Genomic DNA, 20,162 nt, shown 5'->3' with positions numbered 1-20,162 from the left:
GAGGATCGAAGCACGGAAAGGCTTAACATCCTGCCTGAGGCCCACCTGACCCGCCGGTAACCTGTGGCGGTAACTGCGGCTGGGCTGTCTCAGGATCGGCCTCATGGCTGGTCTTTGGTTTTCTGCACGGCCGCAGGGGTCTCTGCTCCCAGACGCGCTGGGGGCAGTGGGCCTGACGGCAAGATCTTCACAGCCGCGCCGGCCCTGCAGCCTCCCTCGCCTTCCTGCCCGGCAGCTGCTGGAGCCCGGCCCAGCAGGACCGGAGCCGATGGGGGGCCGGCGAGCGGCCCAGGGAGGGGGAAAGGGGCTCGGCCCGCAGCAGGACCACCCGGCCCGGCCTGGCCGAGACGGGGCCGGGACCAGGGCCCGCCACCTCCTCACCGACCAGGAGAGACAGTTCCCAGATTTTTTAGCCTTTAACATGTGTGCTTCACAGAGACGTGTCCATCTTCTCAGTGGTTCAACAGACTGTCCGTTACACAAAAAGCTTTGCGTCACTTCCCTGAATTTCCTCCCATTCCGAACCAAGACAACACTTATCCTGCAATCCAGGACGTGTCCTCACTGGCTGCCCCCATTCTCCAGAGTTCATGGTGTCCAGGGAGGGTGCAGCTGCCGGTGCCGGGAACAAACGAGAGAGGTCTTGGTTCCAGAAAGCTCCAGAATCCATTTCTTACCCCCAAAAGACAGGGCAAAGGCAGGGCCGTGGGGTTTGTACAGGGTATCCCAGGGGTGGAGTTAGGGTTTGGGTCAAGGGAGGAGTTATCAGCAACACAAGAAGGGTGAGATCAAACTCCTGCCTCTTAGCAACAGGGGCACCCCACACAGAATGTGTCCCCAAACCCTCAATTCCCCCTCAAACACCTGTGAAATGGTGGGACTTCAGATATTTTTGATCAATTTCCTCCATTTAACCCTGTTTTAGCTATTTTTAAGGGATAAGGATGAATCAGAAAAAAAATTAAGGCCAAAGCAAAAGGAAAAGCAGCCAGGTGTGTTTCCATCATGGATCACAGGGAATGTGGGTCACCAGGGCTGTGCCCAGCGTGGGTCCTGCAGTGGGGATGGAGCTGGAGCAGCGCACGAAGCTCTTCCCGCACTCGGGGCACTCACAGGGCTTCCCTTACCGGCGCCTCCGTTGGTGTCTGGTCAAGTGAGAGCACTTGGAGAAGCTCTTCCCACACTGGGGACACTCGTAGGGCCTCTCCCCGGTGTGGATGCGCCGGTGGGTGACAAGGGTGGAGTTGTGCTTGAATCCCTTCCCGCAGTCGGGGCAGCAGAAGGGCCTCTCCTCCGTGTGAACCAGATAGTGCAGGAGGAGATGGGAGCTGATCCCAAATCCCTTCCCACATTTGGAACACTCACAGGGCCTCTCCCCAGTGTGGATCTTCTGGTGCCTGCTCAGGGCAGCACGCTGCCTGAAGCTCTTCCCACACTCCCCACACTCGTAGGGCCGTTCCCCAGCGTGGATGTTCTGGTGCTGGATCAGGTGGGAACTCCTCCTGAAGCTCTTCCCACACTCCCCACACTCGTGGGGCCTCTCCCCAGTGTGGATGCGCCGGTGCCTCACAAGATTGGTGTTGTGCCTGAAGCCCTGCCCGCAGTCAGGGCAGCGGAATGGCCTCTCCTCTGTGTGCTTGCACTGGTGCCCGAGGAGACTGGAATTGGTCTGAAACCTCTTCCGGCACTCCCTACACTCATGGGGCCTCTCCCCAGTGTGGGTCCTCCAGTGCTGGATCAGGTGGGAACTCTGCCTGAAGCCCTTCCCACACTCCCCACACTCGTAGGGCCTCTCCCCAGTGTGGATCCTCTGGTGCTTGATCAGCTCAGAGCTCCACCTGAAGCTCTTCCCACATTCCGAGCACTTGTGGGGCTTCTCCCCATCCTGGAGCTGCTCATGGACCACCAGCTCCGAGGTCTGGCTAGATCTCTGTCCGCCTCCCCGGCCCAGGGTGGGTCTTTCCTCCTCAGATCCCCCTGATCTGCGTTTGCAGCCCCTCCTCGTGCGGCATCTCCGGGGCTTTTCCTCCCCGTTGGGTTCCTGCGCTGTGGAGCCGCTCAAAACCGTCCCTTCCACAAGGTTCTGCCACAGGGATTTGTCCTCCCTGCTCTCCATCCTCAGCTCCTGCTCTGGGGGAGGAAGGACAAGGACAGAGTCATCCTCTTCCTCACAGCCTCCCACGGGTTGGGAATGGGAAATCCTGGTTTGAGAAAAACAAGGGATGAGCACAGTGAGTTTGAAGGTCCCTCTGCCCAAGTCCATCTCTGGAAGTCCCCGGCCACCTGGGCTCCATAAAAACCTCCCAAACACCAAGATTCAACCCTGAAAAAGCCTCCCAGGAGTTCCCTGTCCCTGCTCCCTCCCCTTTGGTGTTCGGGGCTCCCCCCTGTCCCAGCTGCTGGGGGTCACGCTTGGATTGGGGGTCCCCCTTCTCCTCGCTGCCCACCCTCCCCAGGCTGCTGGCAGTCCCAGCAATCCCAAAAGCTCCCCCCTCTTGGCTCTCCCCATTTAGGGCTGCCGGGGCTTTTTGGGCTCCCGGGCTCCCTTCTGCCCTTCCTCTCTGCTTGGGGCTGCAGGGGCTCCAAGGAGTCCCCCCTGCCCCTCTCCAGGCTCTTGAGGGTCCCGCCGATAGCGGCGCTCCCCCCTCGCTGGGCTCCCCACTTTGGGCTCCTGGGGGACACAGGGCTCTGCTCCTCCAGACTGCCTCTGCCGGCAGCCGCCACCGGGACCCCCAATGTCCCCCCAAGGGGCCTTTTCCGCTCGGCTTTGCAGTTCTTCATTCTCCAAACATCCCCCCAGAAAAACCCGACCCAGGGACCCCCCAGGATATCTGGGCCGAGCTCCCCGTCCCAGCTCACCTGCGGGATGGGGGGCGATGATCCCACAGGTGGGAGCTGCAAGTTCAGGGAAGGCTGGACCGCCTGCTCCCTCCTGCTGTCCTTGATCCGCCTTTGTCCCTCCTTTTCCTCTTCCTGCCGTTCTTCCTCTTCCATCCCCCCTCCTCCTCCTCTCTAACCCCACCTCCTTCTCATCTTCCATCCACCCCCTTCCATCCCTCCTCTTCTATCCCCCCTCCTCCTCCTATTTCCATCCGCCCTCCTCCTCCTCCCTAAGCCCACCTCCTTCTCCTCCTTCATCCCTGCCCTTCCCTCCTCCTCCTCCTCCTCCTCCCCCAGGAGCAGCGACACCCTCGGTGCCCCGTTCCCGCAGCCCTGGCAGCCCGCGGCAGGAGCGGGGATGGAGCCGGGACAGGTCGGGATGGGCAGCGCGGGGCTCTCGGCTGCTCCCACCCGCTGTTCCAGGGGGGAACCCGGCCCGGGCAAAAGGAGAGGCAAACTGGGAAAACTGGGGGCTGCACATCCAAACTGGGCCTTGCTGGGGACCCTGCCTGGGCACTGCCAGCCCTTGGGGCTCCTCTGGGGACATCCGGGAGGGGGGAACGCACAGAGGGCTGGGGGATGCCAGGAGTGGCAGCACTGGCAGGGACTGGGCTCTACTGGGATCATGCTGAGATCATACTGGGAGTGACTGGGACTGTACTGGCTTTGTACTGACATCATACTGGGATCATATTGCTATGCCGGGGCAGACTGTGACTGCACTGATGGAGACTGGGATCATACTGGAGGCTACTAGGGTCATGCTGGCATTGACAGAGAGCAACTGGGATCACACTGGGGGCACTGGCATCAGACTGGGAGTGACTGGGATCAGAGTGGGAGTGGCTACAATCATACTGGGATTAGAGTGGGTGTGATTGGACCCGGACTGGGGGTTACTGGGAGCGACCCGGCCCATGCTGGGACTAACTGGGGACATATTTAGAGGACCTGGTAGCAACTGGGATAAAACTGGAGGCAAGTCCACCATGCTGAGGTAACTGGGAGTGCCTGGCAATGACTGTGAGAATGTTCAAGACAACTGGTGTATACTGGGAGGGTCTGAGACCATCTGGGTGGTGACTGGGACCAGCCTGGGAATGTGCTGGGGGAACTGGGAACACGCTGGGGGCAAGTGGGAGAGACAGGGATCATACTGGGAGTGACTAGGACTATGCTAGGGGCAACTGGGAGAACTGGCAACAGACTGGATGAGAGTGGGAGGAACTGGGAGCAACTGGGACCGGGCTGGCAGCAAATTGCATCATCCTAGGGAAGGACTGGGAGGGACTGGGATTATACTGGGAGTGACTGGGCTCATACTGGGAGTGCCGACTGGGCTCATTCTGGGAGCAGCCACTGCCGGCCCCGGGAGCCCCCAAAAACACCTCCCGGGGACCCCCGATGTCCCCCCGAGGGCCAGCTGCGGCTCGGCTTTGGAGCCCTGCCAGCTCCAAACATCCCCCCAAAAAACCCCAAACCCAGGCACCCCCCGGGATATTTGGGCCGAGCTCCCCCTCCCCGGGCACCTGCGGGATGGGGGCGATGCTCCCGGGGCTGCGGCGACTTCAGGCAGCGCCAGGGCCCCGCGATTCCTTCTCTGCTCTTCTCCGGCTGCTCCCGGCTGCCGCTGCGCCTCTTCCTCCCTCCCTCCTCCTCCTCCCCCGTTCCCGAAGGCCGAACCGTGAGGGGAAAGGGGCGGGGAAAGGGCGGGAACCGTGAGGGGAAAGGGGCGGGGAAAGGGCGGGAACCGTGAGGGGAAAGGGGCGGGGCCAGGCCAAGGGCGGGAACCGTGAGGGGAAAGGGGCGGGGCCAGGCCAAGGGCGGGAACCGTGAGGGGAAAGGGGCGGGGCCAGGCCGAGGGCGGGAACTGTGAGGGGACACTCTGTGAGGCGGCGCTCTGCAAACAGAACTGCCACGGACTGAAAATGAACCGCAAAGAAATCAGTAAGTCTGGAAGTTTTATTTGCTGTCAAATACATCCCAGCCACCCAGCCCCACACAATCCCCATCTCAGCTCTCCAAATTGAGATCCCACTTCCCCCAGTCTCTTCCCAACCCCATCCCAGCCTGGCTTCTGTGGAATCGAGGGAGTTTGGCGTGGGATTGAGTTTTTTTGAGGTGGGAACAAGCAATTTGAAGTGGGTTTGAGCCTTTATGGGTTGAAATTGCGTGGTTTTCAGTGGCAGGTGGGTGATTTTGAGGTGAAAGAGCAATACCTCTTGGTTTTTGGAGTGCAGAGAGATTGAGAAAAGAAAAAAGTTAAGGTCAACAAAAGAGGAAAAGCAGCCAGGTGTGTTTCCAGCATGGATCACAGGGAATGTGGGTCACCAGGGCTGTGCCCAGCGTGGTTCCTGCAGTGGGGATGGAGCTGGAGCAGCGCACGAAGCTCTTCCCGCACTCGGGGCACTCGCAGGGCTTCCCTTACCGGTGCCTCCGCTGGTGTCTGGTCAAGGGAGAGCTGCTGGGGAAGCTCTTCCCACACTGGGGACACTCGTAGGGCCTCTCCCCGGTGTGGATGCGCCGGTGAGTGATGAGGGTGGAGTTGTGCTTGAATCCCTTCCCGCAGTCGGGGCAGCAGAAGGGCCTCTCCTCCGTGTGAATCTCATAGTGCTGGAGGAGATGGGAGCTGGTCTGAAACCCCTTCCCACATTTGGAACACTCGTAGGGCCTCTCCCCAGTGTGGGTCCTCTGGTGCAGGATCAGCTCGGAGCTTCACTTGAAGCTCTTCCCACACTCTGAGCACTCGTAGAGCTTCTCCCCATCATCAACCTGCTCACTGACCACCAGCTGCAAGCTCTGCCTCGATCTCCAGGCGTCTCTCCGGCCCAGGGTAGGTCTTTCCTCCTCAGACCCCCGCGTTCTGTGTTTGCAGCCCCTCCTCGTGTGGCATCTCCAGGGCTTTTCCTCCCCGTTGGGTTCTTGCGCCATGGAGCCACTCAAAATGGCCTCTTCCACGAGGTTCTGCCGCGGGGATTTGTCCTCCCTGCTCTCCATCCTCAGCTCCTGCTCTGGGGGAGGAAGGACAAGGAGAGGGGCGTCCTCTTCCTCGCAGCTTCCCAGGGGCTGCAAATGGGAAATCCTGGTTTGGGAAAAACAAGGGATGAGCACAGTGAGTTTGAAGGTCCTTCTGCCCAAGTCCATCTCTAGAAGTCCCCGGCCACCTGGGCTCCATAAAAACCTCCCAAACACCAAGATTCAGCCCTTAAAAATGCCTCCCAGGAGTTCCCTGTCCCTGCTCCCTCCCCTTTGGTGTTGTGGTTCCGAGCAGCCCCAAGAGCACAGGGCAGAGGCAAAGCAAGGCGGGGAGGAGAAAGAGCGGGGACGAGATTGTCCTTGAAAGGCAGAGGCGCTCTGGGGCCCGCTTCTGGCCAGGGAGCCGGCCCAGAGCCGTCCCCTACTCGCCGGGGCCTTGAGGGGCAGCTGTCCAGCTGGGCCAAGGTGTGCCAGCAGCTCCAGCCGTGCTGGGGAGCCTTGCCAGCTCTGGGCCCTGCTGTGCAGGAGGGTCCCAGGGTGCCACTGGCAGCTGGGGGCTTCAGCCACTCCTCTCTCCAAAGGTGCTCCTGCCCATCTTCAGAAGAAGAGCCTAACAACTCAGGCAGAGAGAACTCGAGCCCTGTTCCCAGCTCTTCACTTCTCTCCCCATCTGCCCTGCCGCAGCTGCAGCACCATCTTGAGCCCTTCCCAAAACTCACCCTCCACAAGGAGACCCTCTGCCCCGGAGCCCCCTGGTCCTGTTCCCCAACCACGACTGAAGGTGGGCAGGGCCTGTCTGCCAGGGCAGGGCTGGGCCCACATTTTCCCTTCAAATAAAGAAATAAGAGTTGTCAGAGATATGTCCAGGTGGTACCAGCAGCAAAGCCCACCTGGCAGCAGCACTGGCTGAGCTCCATGGCCAGGAGCAGCCGTGGACGCCCACGGTGAGGGCAGGCAGGAGCCAGGCAGGGGCCGCTGTGAGCAGCAGCGGGGCCCCGAGGGGCTGGGGGAGCCCATGCTGAGCGTCCCTGGGCTGAGGGCACATTTCCTTCAGTGGGATCATCTGGGCCTGGACTTCATGAGGCACACAGGGATGTTTTGGGGTCTCTGCTGAGGTGTGCAGGGATCCCTCATGAGGCACACAGGGATGTTTTGGGGTCTCTGCTGAGGTGTGCAGGGATCCCTCATGAGCTGTGCGTCAGGGTAAATGTGAGGGGTTTTTTACTCTTCTCAGCACAGCAAAGGGACACTTGGCCAAGGTTTTGCAGGGCTGGGAGAAAGCCTCTTGCAATCCCTTGGGCCCAGAAGGCTGTGGGCACAGCGGGCGGGCAGAGCCCGTCCCCTGGGGCCAGGCCGGGCTGCTCAGGCCGGGCCAAGCCAGGCGAGGGCCCCGGCAGGGAAGGGCTGCGGCCCCGGGCTCTGATGAGGCTGCTGAGCTCCGCCCTGGCCCTGAGCTGCAGCTCAAGACATTTACAGCCAGGGCCGTGCCCTGGGGCACAGGAGGCACCGGGGCTGCAGCTGAGGCCACGCCCTCTCGCACTGAAGGGGCCTGGCTCTGTTCCTTGGGAGGATGCAGAGCCTTGTGCCTCGGCCTGATGGGGCAAAAATCCCCCCAACATCCCTCTGTTTGCAAAAAGAAAGGCTCAGTGCTCATTAATAGGAAAAGCTGTGTGGGTGGCCTGCAGCTCCTGTTCTTTTGTTTCCTGGGCCCCAGTCAATGTCAGCAGGCAAAAGAAAGGATTGGCTGAGGAATGATCTTGGATCAAGCCAAACATTTACAGGCAGGGCAGTCCATTTGTATCGATGGGGGCACACTCTGGGGTGCAGCTAAGGCCATGAGGTCACAGCAGGCTCTGGGGTCACAGCAGGTTGAGGTCACAGCAGGCTCTGAGGTCCCGGAGGTGCCAGAGCCCCGTGCTTGCACAGCACCCCATTTAGTTCTTTTGTTGTTGTTGACCCCCTGGGAGCGCTTGTAGTTCTCCACCCCTGCTATTTTTAAAGTGATCCAATTGCTTTCTCAGGGGACACTGGTTAACCCAGTGCCCAAGGTTCTTACAAAGCAGGCATGGCTTTGTGGGGTCAACCATTGCTGGTCCTCGCTGCTGCCCAGTGTGCCGCTGTGCTGATGGAATGGGCGCTGGGCTGGCAACGGCAACTCTCTGTGGTGGTCTTGGCAGCAGCTTTGGTCTGGTGTCCTGAGCCACACTCCTCAGAGGCACTTTCCTGTTCCAGACTAGAAGCACATCTTTTAGTGTAGGGGGGTTCTAAAGGTAAGCTCAGAATTGCAGCTGACCCTGTTCATTCACATTTGCAAATGCCATTTCCTCTAAAACTTCTTCCCTTGCATTTTCTTTCCTATCTTGGATTTCAATAGCTCTAGTTAACCTTTCCACCAGTTTCAAAAAAGGCTCTGATGGTAACTGTGTGATCTTACTACAGGGCCGTCAGGTTGAAGGGCAAAGAAGGCTTTTTCAGCTGCATCTTTGACTCTCTCAAGGACTTCCACAGGGATTACTGCAGCTTGGACTGGGGCCAGAGACCATTGGCCCTCACCGGGGAGATGCTCGGTGGTAATTGGCATGCCACTGGCATCCTTTGCTGTGTTTGGATCAGCATGCAAGTCTGGGAGGGCCTCTTTCAGCAGCTGTTTCCATGCCACTTCCCACAGTTTGAATTCTGTAGAGGTCGTGAGGCACGAAAAAAGCTGTTTTAAATCATGTGGGACGAGTACAGTCCTCCCCAGTTCGGCCTTTGAAAGGCCACGGAAGCATGGGCTCTGTGGGCCATACTGTTGGTCTGTTTTGCAAATCTCTCTTATTATTTGCTGTGCCCCTGTCAGGGTCCGCAAATGCATGCAGGGTCCCTGATAGGTTCTTTTTGGAGATCTCAAAGCACAAAAGACACAGCAGGGGACACAACACTTTGCTTAAACAAAAATGCACTTTTATTTAGTGCCAACAACTGCGATAGTGGGAGAGAAATAAAGAGATAGAGTGAAAGATAGAGAAAGAGGGGAAGGGGATTATAGCTACCAGTCTGAAGAGACGAGGCCCTCGGAGCTTGACGAGATGCTCATAGGCTGTCTTCTCCAGGTGGGGTCCGGACAAAGTCCTCAAAACTCCTTCAGCCTTTTATAGGGTTCCTCAAAGCGGGTGGCATCTGGCCAAAGCAGCAGCTCTCCTGGCTACACGGTGGGTGTGGACTCGTTGTTTTGGGAACCAGTTGTAACCATCGCGTCAGTGCAGGACCAAGAGTACAGGACCGCGGGTACAGGACGAACTGATTAGGGCTCAGTCCACCATGACCAGTCCATTGTTCTCGCACTGAGTTCCCATGGCATTGCATACCAGTCCTTAAGGCTGGGCAGACTTTCCACCTCAGCCAGGCTAGAGCTATTTTTCAGGGTCTGGGGTCTCAGTCCTTGGAGGCAGTCGTGAGGCAAACATGAGGGATTTTCAGACAGACCCTGACACCACCCCGTGACTCACAACTGGCGACGAGAGTACTCCATCAGCAAGGTCTGCAGCGTTGTCACAAAGTCTTCAGGGCTCGACTCATCAGTGTCTGGCAGCATATATCCCAGAAAAACAGAAACCGAAAAGATATCGAAGAGGAAGAGGGAAAAAGTAAAAGAAACAAGGACAGGGATTAAGAAAAGATAGAATAGGAAATAATGATAAATATTGATTATAACAATTTTTCTTATAACTGAAACAATTTCTTCGAAAACAATCAAAACAAATCACAAAATTCTTTTACAAATTTCTTAAGCAAAAATCTCCAAACAAAAACTTAATCACTGTTTAACATTATTAAAACAAACAATACTAATCAAAACAAACAACGAACAACTCTAATTAATTTGCTGTCGCAGGCCTAATTTTTTTACTGCTTGTGTAGTTCTTCTTGTGTCAATAACTCTAGGAATGTCTTTAACAAAAGGGGTTTTTACTGAACTGTGTGCATCTATAATTGATGCCAATTGGGTCAGCTGCCTCATCATTTTCCAATTCAAAATGTATAAAATGACTGATAAAACAAAACCAATTAAAACCAAGATCAAAAGAACAACAATGGGATGGCACACTTTATTCAGGATGCCTGTAGCAGTAGGTGACCACCCAAAAAGAGTATCCCACCATCTGTGTTCAGCATCCTTCTTTACTCCTTCTAAAACGTGATGTATCTCCTTCACATCATGATGGACTGTTACCAGGGTCTTTTGCCCATTTTTCTTGACCTTTTCTAAAATTTCAATTAAGTCCTGGTGAAGCAACAATTGCTTAATCAAAGTTAAATTCATCCCAATGGAGGCAGGCAATATCTGGTGATTTAGTGTAAAATTGGATTGTAAAAGGTGGTAAGACATAACTGGGACAGTATCAGAAAAATCACATACTGTAATCGTGGTAAAGTTACAGACACAAAAATTTGAATGATTCTTTGGATTCACTGCTACATTTTCTATAAACACTACATCACAAGCAGTCCACACACACACATACCCATTACCTATGTACACTAATATTGTTACAGGAGTCTCATCAGGGTGAACTTCAAAATGGCAAATATTCTGCTCTGTGTCCAAACAAATGTCTTGAGCTATAATTGCATTGCTTTCACAAATAAAACCTTGATGCTCCCGGACAATACAAGATTCTAAATTTACAGTTTGCCATTTCTTACCAATTTGACGGGCCCATTCTCTATGCTCGGAAGGATAGAGAATAGCTCCGTCATGATTCAGTCCTAATGCAATGATAGGGAAAATCAAATGCACTGAAGCATTAGATATCGTTAACACAAAAGCTGTGGCTGTGTTTGTACTTGGACTGTAAGTGAAGTTCACCAAGTTCCACCAGGATTGGAATTCCTTTTCAAAATCATTTGCATTGTCCCAAATTATTTTTTGAATTTCAGTAGGGAAAATGCCTTCTTCACCTTCTCTTATAATTGAGGCAACAACTGTCTGCATCCAGAGCTGTGCCTGGATGCAGCTAAGGGCCAGGGAAATGTTGTTTTGTGCAACACTAAGTGCATCAATTATTAATTTGTGATCATTCACATTTACCTTTTCCCAATTTGGTAATATGTTCGATAACAACCACTGTTGTGTTCCCAGGGCGGATAAAGAGGACTGCAAGGGTTGTTGTAATTTTGTCAAGTCTCTTGTGGTGGCAACTAGTTTATTCATCAATACTTCTGAATCAATACTGTTTAGGATTCCCAATCCTTTTCCCACAACACCGGTTATGTCTCTTGACATCCGTTTCTTGGAAGGGTTCTGTTTTCGCAGCCAGGTGGTCCACCCTTGAAACGAAGTTTGCAAAAAGGGTGAACAGTTTGGCTGAATTTCTGAAACACTGTTCTGCATCAGTAATTTAACTTGTTTAAGAGACCATGCCAGATTGAACAATATTTGTTGTTGGCCAGTTTTCTTTATTACATATGGTCCGATTTCAAAGATTTTCGGGGTGAGCATAACTGGTGGTTGGGTGGTGGGTATAGTAGGCATTACTACATTAACATCAAGTCCTCCCCAGTATTTAAATCAATACTTTAAACTTAAAAGAAAGCACTTCAGTATTTTTGGACCAAAACCAAATTACTTCTACAGTTTGTGTTAATGTGAAATTGTGCCAATAACCCTGTACGCTTGGGTGCGTACAAACCTTTTTGTGCTTAAAGAGATCCTTTCACCTTTTCGGCATGCTACCACAATTATTTCAGACCATGGCCACTCAGCTGGTTTCTGGCCATGGGGTTGTGGTAGGATGCAGAAAAGTATCACCAGTTTTATCATGGATTAGGTGGTCTTCATGTCCCTCGGAGTTCTTCTGTAAAAGTAAACACAACAGAATCTTGCCACTATAAGGCAGAAAAGGTTAGAATGATGGAATTATCCGGCGTGTGTTTATCCAGTGTTCTTTTCTTAGAGCATCAGAAGCTGTACATGCATGTTTATTCAGGGAGGGTTTTAGCACAAGTGGTACTAGCCCTATAGTAAGGGAGGTCCACCAGAACAGGTTGGCCAGGGTAATGTGCTGGATTATTAGGATCATCTGGTACACAGCATAGGAGTCAGTGTAGTTACAGACAAGAGAGGTATTCTGTACCTCACGTTGGAAAACACTCCAAACAGCTGTCAGCTCCCCAGCCTGAGCACTGCTTTCTCCCTCAGTAATAATTAGTTCACCAGAAGAAATGTGGGGGGCTGCTGCCCTGTATCTCCACACCTTCCCCTCTCGTTTAGCAGAGGTGTCAGTGAACAAAAAACTTGCTGATTGTTCAGGGGAGAAATGAGGAGCTACTTTGATTACAGAGGCAGGTTTGTCATGGCTGCTATCCAAGCTCTCAGTTTCTAGGATTGCTATAGTTTTTACATCTCCTTCTGTCATTGAGAAAAAGTTACAGTAATGTTCAACCTGAGCATACCACTTTCTAACTGAGGCCCTCTGAGCCACCCCGTCAGGAGGGGGGGTTCCACTAGTGACTGTCTTAATAACCTTGAAGGGGCCCCTTAGCACAATAGGTTGTTGACGTGCTATTTTTTCCACTTCAATGAGAGCCAAACTAACCACAAACAGCCCCTTTTCCTAGGTAGTGTATCTTTTCTCAGCGTCTCTGAAACCACGAGAATAAAAACCAACAGGCCTTGTCGGGCCCTCAGGACACTGCTGCCACATGTGTACTGACAGTCCTGAGGAGGCAAATCCCCATTCCACCTGGAAAGGATCTGTAGGATGGACAGTGCCAAGTGCTTGATAAGCTGTTGCTTCAAAAATCAGCAATTGCAATGCTTTCTCCTGAGAAGGAGTCCAATCCCATTTTACCCCTTTCCTCAACACGTCCTACAGGGGAACAAATGGGTTGTTCAGGTTACTAGGAAATCTATCTGGTCTTCCTACAGGACATACAGCTGCTGTGGTTTTTTGAATTAAAATCACTGTAGGTTTGAGTGATTCTGGAGGCCCTTGAATTAAAAGGGTCATTATTTTGGGCTTCACAGGTAATTGCATCAGGGATTCAAAACCAGGAATTAATTTATTTTCATGAATCATTTGCAGGCAAGCAGCTTTGTGCACACTTTCTAGGAGTTGGTCGGGGGTACTAATTATAGCTATGGGGTCTCCCCTTTCCAAGGGGTTCATTCCCCCGGCCCAAAAAGCCACACGCTGTGTCAGGGACCATGTGTCACATTTATCTCCCGTTGTTAGGAAGACACCATGTCCCCAATACCCACTGGCTTCTTGTTCTGTTAATTTAATTTGATCTCCTCCAGTGAGTGAGACTCTAAACACATATTCTGTCTCTGATTCTTGAGGGAGACGTGAATATTCTTTCTTTAATTTGGCTAATTCAGTGGCAGTGTATGGTATTTCTTTGGTAGTAATGTGAGGATCAAAATCCTCTTCATTTATAAAATTGTATTCTGTTTTAATGACAGGTCTCAAATTAGAACAACAAGATTCTCCACAATTTTGTATGTGTACCAATTCTTTCTGGGGGTATATGTGTTTAATGTGGTGTTCTTCTTTCTCTTCTACTTCTTTTGGTGATTCTACATGTTTTAAGTTTTTATCTCTCTCCTCTCTCAGACTTCTTTCATATTCTAATTCTTTCTGCAAAACTTCTACTAGGGTTTGTAGGGAGCCTATTACTGCTTTTTCTTCACTCACCCGTTTATCTCTCTCCTCTCTAATACTCCTTTCATGTTCTAATTCTTTCTGCAAGACTTCTACTAAATTTTGGAGGGAGTCTATGATAGCATGTTCCTCACTTCTTCACTTGAAGCGAGTTTCTACGGCTGCCATAAGACAAGCTCCCAAAACTGAGCACAAGATGGTTTTATTTTTGCCCAGTTTGAATTTTGTATCATGTTGTAAAGCACATACTCTATCAACCACATTATCCAAATTAAACCAGTTACTTTGTGCCCATTCCTCTCCTCCTGGAGAAGGTTTGGCATTGTGCTTAGCTAGCAAAGCATAAAATCCAGCTTTAGTTTTGTCATTGAGGTTATCACTCATTTTGTGAAGGGACCAAAACCACTTTCAGGGAGGTACTCTTAAGTTACACACAAGCACAGCTAAAACTGTGTTTCCCTTCGCTTCCCTGGAGTGGGTGAGGGCACCAAAACTGCTTGGGAGGTACTCCTTAGTTACAAATAGTTGTCTCCTCAACTGCACCAAACAGCTCAAAAACACACACAAAAAATAAAACAACAAAGTCCCATCTTTTGTACAAGTGAGATCTGCTTAAAAATCCTGAAGACAGGGGATGCTTTTCACCTGGGTGTATGCAGTTTGCGGGAAATTCCACTCGCCCCCCTTGCTTTCTAGACAGCGCTCACTGGACGTGGCGTGCTAGGTGCGGCTGAAGCGAGGGTCCTTCCCCTGTTACAAACAACATACAACTCGCAACCCTTAATCTGTCTACCAAGATCCTGCCGACTACGCCAATTTAATGTCAGGGTCCGCAAGTGCATGCAGGGTCCCTGATAGGTTCTTTTTGGAGATCTCAAAGCACAAAAGACACAGCAGGGGACACAACACTTTGCTTAAACAAAAATGCACTTTTATTTAGTGCCAACAACTGCGATAGTGGGAGAGAAATAAAGAGATAGAGTGAAAGATAGAGAAAGAGGGGAAGGGGATTATAGCTACCAGTCTGAAGAGACGAGGCCCTCGGAGCTTGACGAGATGCTCATAGGCTGTCTTCTCCAGGTGGGGTCCGGACAAAGTCCTCAAAACTCCTTCAGTCTTTTAAAGGGTTCCTCAAAGCGGGTGGCATCTGGCCAAAGCAGCAGCTCTCCTGGCTACACGGTGGGTGTGGACTCGTTGTTTTGGGAACAAGTTGTAACCATCGCGTCAGTGCAGGACCAAGAGTACAGGACCGCGGGTACTGGACGAACTGATTAGGGCTCAGTCCACCATGACCAGTCCATTGTTCTCGCACTGAGTTCCCATGGCATTGCATACCAGTCCTTAAGGCTGGGCAGACTTTCCACCTCAGCCAGGCTAGAGCTACTTTTCAGGGTCTGGGGTCTCAGTCCTTGGAGACAGTCGTGAGGCAAACATGAGGGATTTTCGGACAGACCCTGACAACTGTCTGCATCTTCAAACCCCTTGGCTAGAGCAGCAGGAGTTCCTTTTACAGCTGTGAACAGCAGCCTGAACTTTGCAGCCCCAGCAGAGCTGCAAAGCCCCTCTGTCCGTCCCCAGTCACTCTTGTATCACCTTTTTACTGAAATGAGCTTTGTGTGAACTCTGCCCAGGTTGGCATCCCTCTGCTCCTGGCAGGAAATGGATACTTCAAACAATTTGTATTAGTTCCACGGAGGAGTTTGGGAAACTCCTGTTCTCCCTTAGCAAGAAAAAAGTCTTGGTTTTGTTTTAAAACAAAAGCTTATTACAAGCTCACTTTGGAAGTGACTGAGTTTCTGTCGGTGGACATAATTTTAACACTTAGAAACAATGCACATTTTGGGTTTGTTCTAAAGTAACAGCTTATTTCAAGCTCATTTCTGAAAGAACTGAGTTTCTCTGTGCTTTTAATTAAACCACCGAGAAACAGAATGTATGGAAATAATTAACATTTATCAGGTCTAGTAAGTATTGGGGTAAAAAGAGTAAAGGGGTGACAGTATTCTTTATGAAAACAGTCTCTAAATTCAGTGTCTTAGACAAGAAAGAAAAAACCTCATCTCCAGTCTCCCGTGCACCTGCTGTCACAGCAGATCCTCCCCTCTGCCACAGTCTGCAGGCACTGATGTGCCTGTGCCACTCCCCTTCCCACAGAAACCCACAGCAATCTCTTGTCCCCAGGGGATCAGGCTGGAGCAGTGGCTGAAGGAGAAAATAGCATGTCTTTGTTGGGCAGCAGTAAGTTGAGTCTTTTGGGAAAAGGCACAGTTGGTGATGCACTAATTCAGAGCAATCCGTATTTTGCATTTGACATGGGAGAAACTCCTCAGACAGCCACCAGAAATAATACTTGCTTAATAGTAGTTATTAGGTGGTTGACAGTTTTCCATTTCTATTTTTGCTTTTAGATGAAGTCTGATTTGTTGAAGGATTTGGTGTTTGGAGCTTTGAAGCAAAACATTTTTGTTTAAGATATGACTAACATTTTAATTTTTTTTTTATAATATGTTTCTGGGCTCGTGTGTAGAGATAAGAACATAAAAGCCTTGATAAAAATACTTACAAAATTGGCCTGAAATACTTCTTTCCTAGTGTTTTGATGATAGGAGCAATATTCACGTGTTCTAAACAAGTCACGTTGGAGGTTGTGAGGTACCAGATGCTACACAAAGAAAAAGCTCTTTCTAGAAAACTGATTATCTGAAGGGGGGAGGCAGGGGAAGGGAAGGCAACGAAAGTGACCTCAGTGCCTTGCCCATCAAGTATGTCAGGAATGTGGGGACATCCCAGATCTATTATACCTACCAAGGTGCAGGCCCGTGGATCCCACTTCTTTGTTTTACATCCTAATTTCTCTTCCCCGTGTTCCTGCACCGGAAGGAGCAGACACACAAAATCAGAGAACAAAGAGCAGCTCTTGAGGCTAATTCGTCTGGGTCTCACTGTGACCAGCTTTTGGTGCTGATGCAGAGCTTTTCATACACAAGGGCTTTTCAAAGGTTGGAGATGCAAATAGGTAGAATGTCTTCCTCAATGCGCCTGCAGCCTTTGAACTGCACCTGACAAGAACAGCCCAGGCACGGCCCCGCCCAGTGCGGCTGGGCGCGCGCGGGCCCGAGCGCAGCGCCCCCCTCAGGCCGCGCGCCGCCGGCGCAGCCGCGGCCGTTGCGCCGGGGCCGTTGTGGCGACAGCCGGCGAGCGGCGCCATGGCGGAGCTGCCGCTGCCCGCCGGGCTCAGAGCCAGCGCCTTCCCCGCCAAGCTGTGGCGCCTGGCGAACAGCCCCCGCGTCCGCTCCGTGCGCTGGGACAGCCGGGCCCGGGGGCTGCTCATCGACCGCTCCCTCTTCGAGCGGGAGCTACTCAGCCCGGGCGACTCCCAGGGCCCGGCCCCGCACACCTTCAGGGCCACGCAGTTCCGCAGCTTCGTGCGCCAGCTCTACCGCTACGGCTTCCGCAGGGTGCCGGGCCGGGTTGGCTCAGCTGCGCCGGGCGATGCCGGGGCTTGGCTCCACTACAGCAACCCCCGCTTTCGCCGCGACCGCCCCGACCTCCTGCTCCGCATCAGGCGCCGGAGCGCGGCCAACAGGCAGCGGCCGGCGGCGGGGCGGGAGGGCCGCAGGCGCCCGCCCCGCGGCTCCCAGCAGCTCCCCGGGGCGCGGCCGCTGCCGCACGGGCGGGACGGGCGCAGCCGCTTCCAGCCGCTCTCCAGGGAGCGGCCGCCGCTGCCGCCCGGGCGCCCGCCCAGCGGCTTCCTGCTGCTGCACAGGGAGCGGACGCTGCCGGACGGGCGGGAGCTGCGCAGCCCCCGGCCTGGCCGCTTCCAGCCGCCCCCCGGGCAGCGGCCGCTGCTCGCCCGGCGCCCGCCCTGCGGCTTCCACCTGCTGCACAGGGACCGGCCGGTGCCGGCCCGGCGGGAGGGGCCGAGCCGCTTCCAGGAGCTCTATGGGGAGCGGCCGCCGCCCGCCGAGCGGGAGGTGCTGCGCATCCCGCCCTGCGGCTTCTTCGGTTTCTACGGGGAGCCGCTGCTGCCGCAGGGGCGGGAGGGGCCTCGCAGCCGCTTCCAGCAGCTCTACGGGGGGCAGCTGCCTCCGATCGACCGGGAGGTGCTCAGGATCCAGCCCTGCAGCTTCCAGCAGCTCCACAGGGAGCAGCAGCCCCCAGCCCACGACCCGCGAGGTAGGAAAAGAGTTGTAGCCTTGCTTTTCCCCAAAAGGTCATGAAAAGTGACTGTTTGAAGTATTTTTCCACAAGGCTCTGTCATTCTCAGCCCGAAATTCTCAAGCTTATTTAGAAGGGGCACCTAGAAAGGCAAAAGATTCTCTGCCTGGTTTTCTTGCCTGCTTCCTGTGATGTTTGATCCAAGGCAGCAACAGAGATCTGTGTCCCAGAGCCACATTGTGGAGTGTGACCAATGTCTTTGGATTCTTGCAGCCACCTCGGGCACTTCAGCCCCCAGCGCTCCACCTGGCAGTGCAGGTTGTGCAGCATCGATGGCCTCCGGCTCAGCCTGGAATGCACCTGGTGAAGAGCAATTGCCACCAGGGGATCTTGGCTTTGCCGTCCAGCAAATGATCCGGGAGATCAGGAGATCCCTGCCTGAAAGGTCTCCCTCTGCTCAGGTAACCCATTGGAGGGGAATGGAAGAGGCTGGGCTGAAAGCTTTGGAACGCTGTTACATGGAGAAGGAGAGTAACCGTATCCTTGATGTGATTCCAGCAAAATACTGAATGATCTTTCGTTTTCTTTTTTTCTGTTGTTCTTTCAAGGGCAATATGAATGTGTCCCCTGAGTCTTCAGGAGGGGAGCCTGTGAACCGGGCTGCAGCAGAGGAAACTTCATCTGGCACCGAGAGCTGCGAGAACAGTTCCCCAGAGCCCGAGGAGCCTGGTAAGGACAGAGCCCCCGTTGGTTTAGAGAGGTGTGAGACGGCTGCTCTGAGCCTGCCTCTGGCAGGAAGGGAGACGAGAAGAGTTGAGCTCTTGTCTGCAGGGTTGGTGCTTCCTGGTGCCTTTAGTTCAAAGGCACATGCACAACCTGCCCGAGCTCTGCCCTCCACGCTTCGCCAGAGGCTTGGGCACTGAGTCCTCTGCTGTGGCAAGAGAGCAGGGAATAAACCTGACCTTGTGGGAGTTGTGCCACCAAGCTGGGTGTCCCAGTCTGGTTCATACCTCAGCCCCCAGCAGCCTTCAGGCATTTCAGTGAGGACTGTGGTCTCTCTGTCACTGGGACTGTCTGTGTTTCAAGCTCTCGTGGGTACCATTTGCACTGTGTGTGCTGAGACATTATTAGGATTCTTAAATACTTTACACAGTTCCGTTTTGAAAACTTGGAAGGATCCCTGTTCTTTAAAGAGCAGGCTTGAAATTGCCAAGTGAGAGTCTGCCTTTCAGGCCATCTTTTAATGTCCCTGATAGAAGGACAATTGGTGCTCAAGGGACACTTGCACAAGGGCCAGGATTGTCTCAGTGTTCCATTTGCTTCCCAGATCCCGTTTGATCAACGTGTCCAGGAGGGCTGCCCTGTGTGCCAGGAAGAGACAGAGGGAGAGCCTGTGACCATTGGGCAGGTAGAATTCCTCTCTCTCTAGTTATATTTATAGATGTGTATAGTTCTATTTATTGATATATGTAGTTGTATTTATAGATTTATGTAGTTACATTTATCTATCTACGTAGACAGAGATTTGTCTAGTTAATTTATTTTTAGTTTTAGGTGTATATATTTATATTTTTCAATGTGCAGTTATAGTTGTAGATGTCCATAGTTCACTTATACATGCATATAGTTACATTTACATATCTATAGTTATATTTGTAGATAGGCATATTTATATTGATATGTGGGGGTTTAGTTACATAGATTGATATCTGTATAGGTATAGGCCTCTTTTTAACCTCTTCCCCTGCTCTGCTTCCTCCCTCACCTCTTGCTTTTCCCCCGTGCCCCCTGTGTCCCCTCTCCCTGTGCTGGGTCCGAGCTGGCGGCCGGGCCGGGCGGAGCAGCAGTTCCAGCCCCGGGTGTCCCTGGAGCGGTGGGAGCTGCTGGTGGCCCCAGGCAGTGTCCCCTGAGGAGCTGCTGAAGGACGGTGAGACTGAGGGGGCTGAGGGGGCGGTGACGCTGAAGGGACGGTGACCCTGAGGTGCTGCTGGGGCTGAGGGCTGTGGGGCAGCCGAGGGCGATGGTGGCACTGAGGTGACAGGGAAGTGGCACAGGCCGAGGGGTGGCGGGTCTAGGGGGACGGGATGGGTCAGAAGGGACTGAGGAGCTGAGAGGACTGTGAGGGGCTGAAGAAACTGAAGGGGGCTGGGGTTTGCCGAGAGCATGGCGGGGCTGAGGGGATGGAGGGGGCCGGCAGGGAGCACAGAGGGCTCCGGGACTGCAGCTCTGCCAGGCCTTGGAACCAGTTGCAGAGCCTCCGCTTTTGCCACAGCTGCAGTGGAGACCTTGAGGACAGCCGGAGACTGACGGGAGCCAGCAGGGAGAAGCTGAAGGCCAGCAGCACGAGCAGGGAACGGGGACCTGCTGCTGGCACGCTGGAGAGAGCCCGGGTGAGGCCACAGGGCCGGGGAGGCAGGGTGGGGCTGAGGGTGGCGTGGGCTGTGGCCGTGGGCACTGCCCGGCGGGGCAGCAGCAGGCCCTGCCCGTGCCGGGGCTGCTCAG

The 20,162-nt window shown here is 53.4% G+C and overlaps 1 pseudogene; it reads right to left on the bottom strand.

Moving 5' to 3' along the window:
* Nucleotides 1-538: 538 nt before the first annotated feature.
* On the bottom strand, nucleotides 539-5,877 carry LOC137464204 (zinc finger protein 551-like; annotated as a pseudogene).
* Between the last annotated feature and the right edge of the window lie 14,285 nt (nucleotides 5,878-20,162).

Source organism: Anomalospiza imberbis, chromosome 38 (assembly GCF_031753505.1).
Source record: "Anomalospiza imberbis isolate Cuckoo-Finch-1a 21T00152 chromosome 38, ASM3175350v1, whole genome shotgun sequence".
NCBI lineage: Eukaryota > Metazoa > Chordata > Aves > Passeriformes > Viduidae > Anomalospiza > Anomalospiza imberbis.
Note: the sequence above shows the minus strand (reverse complement) of the source record. Positions and strands in the feature narration are given on the sequence as shown.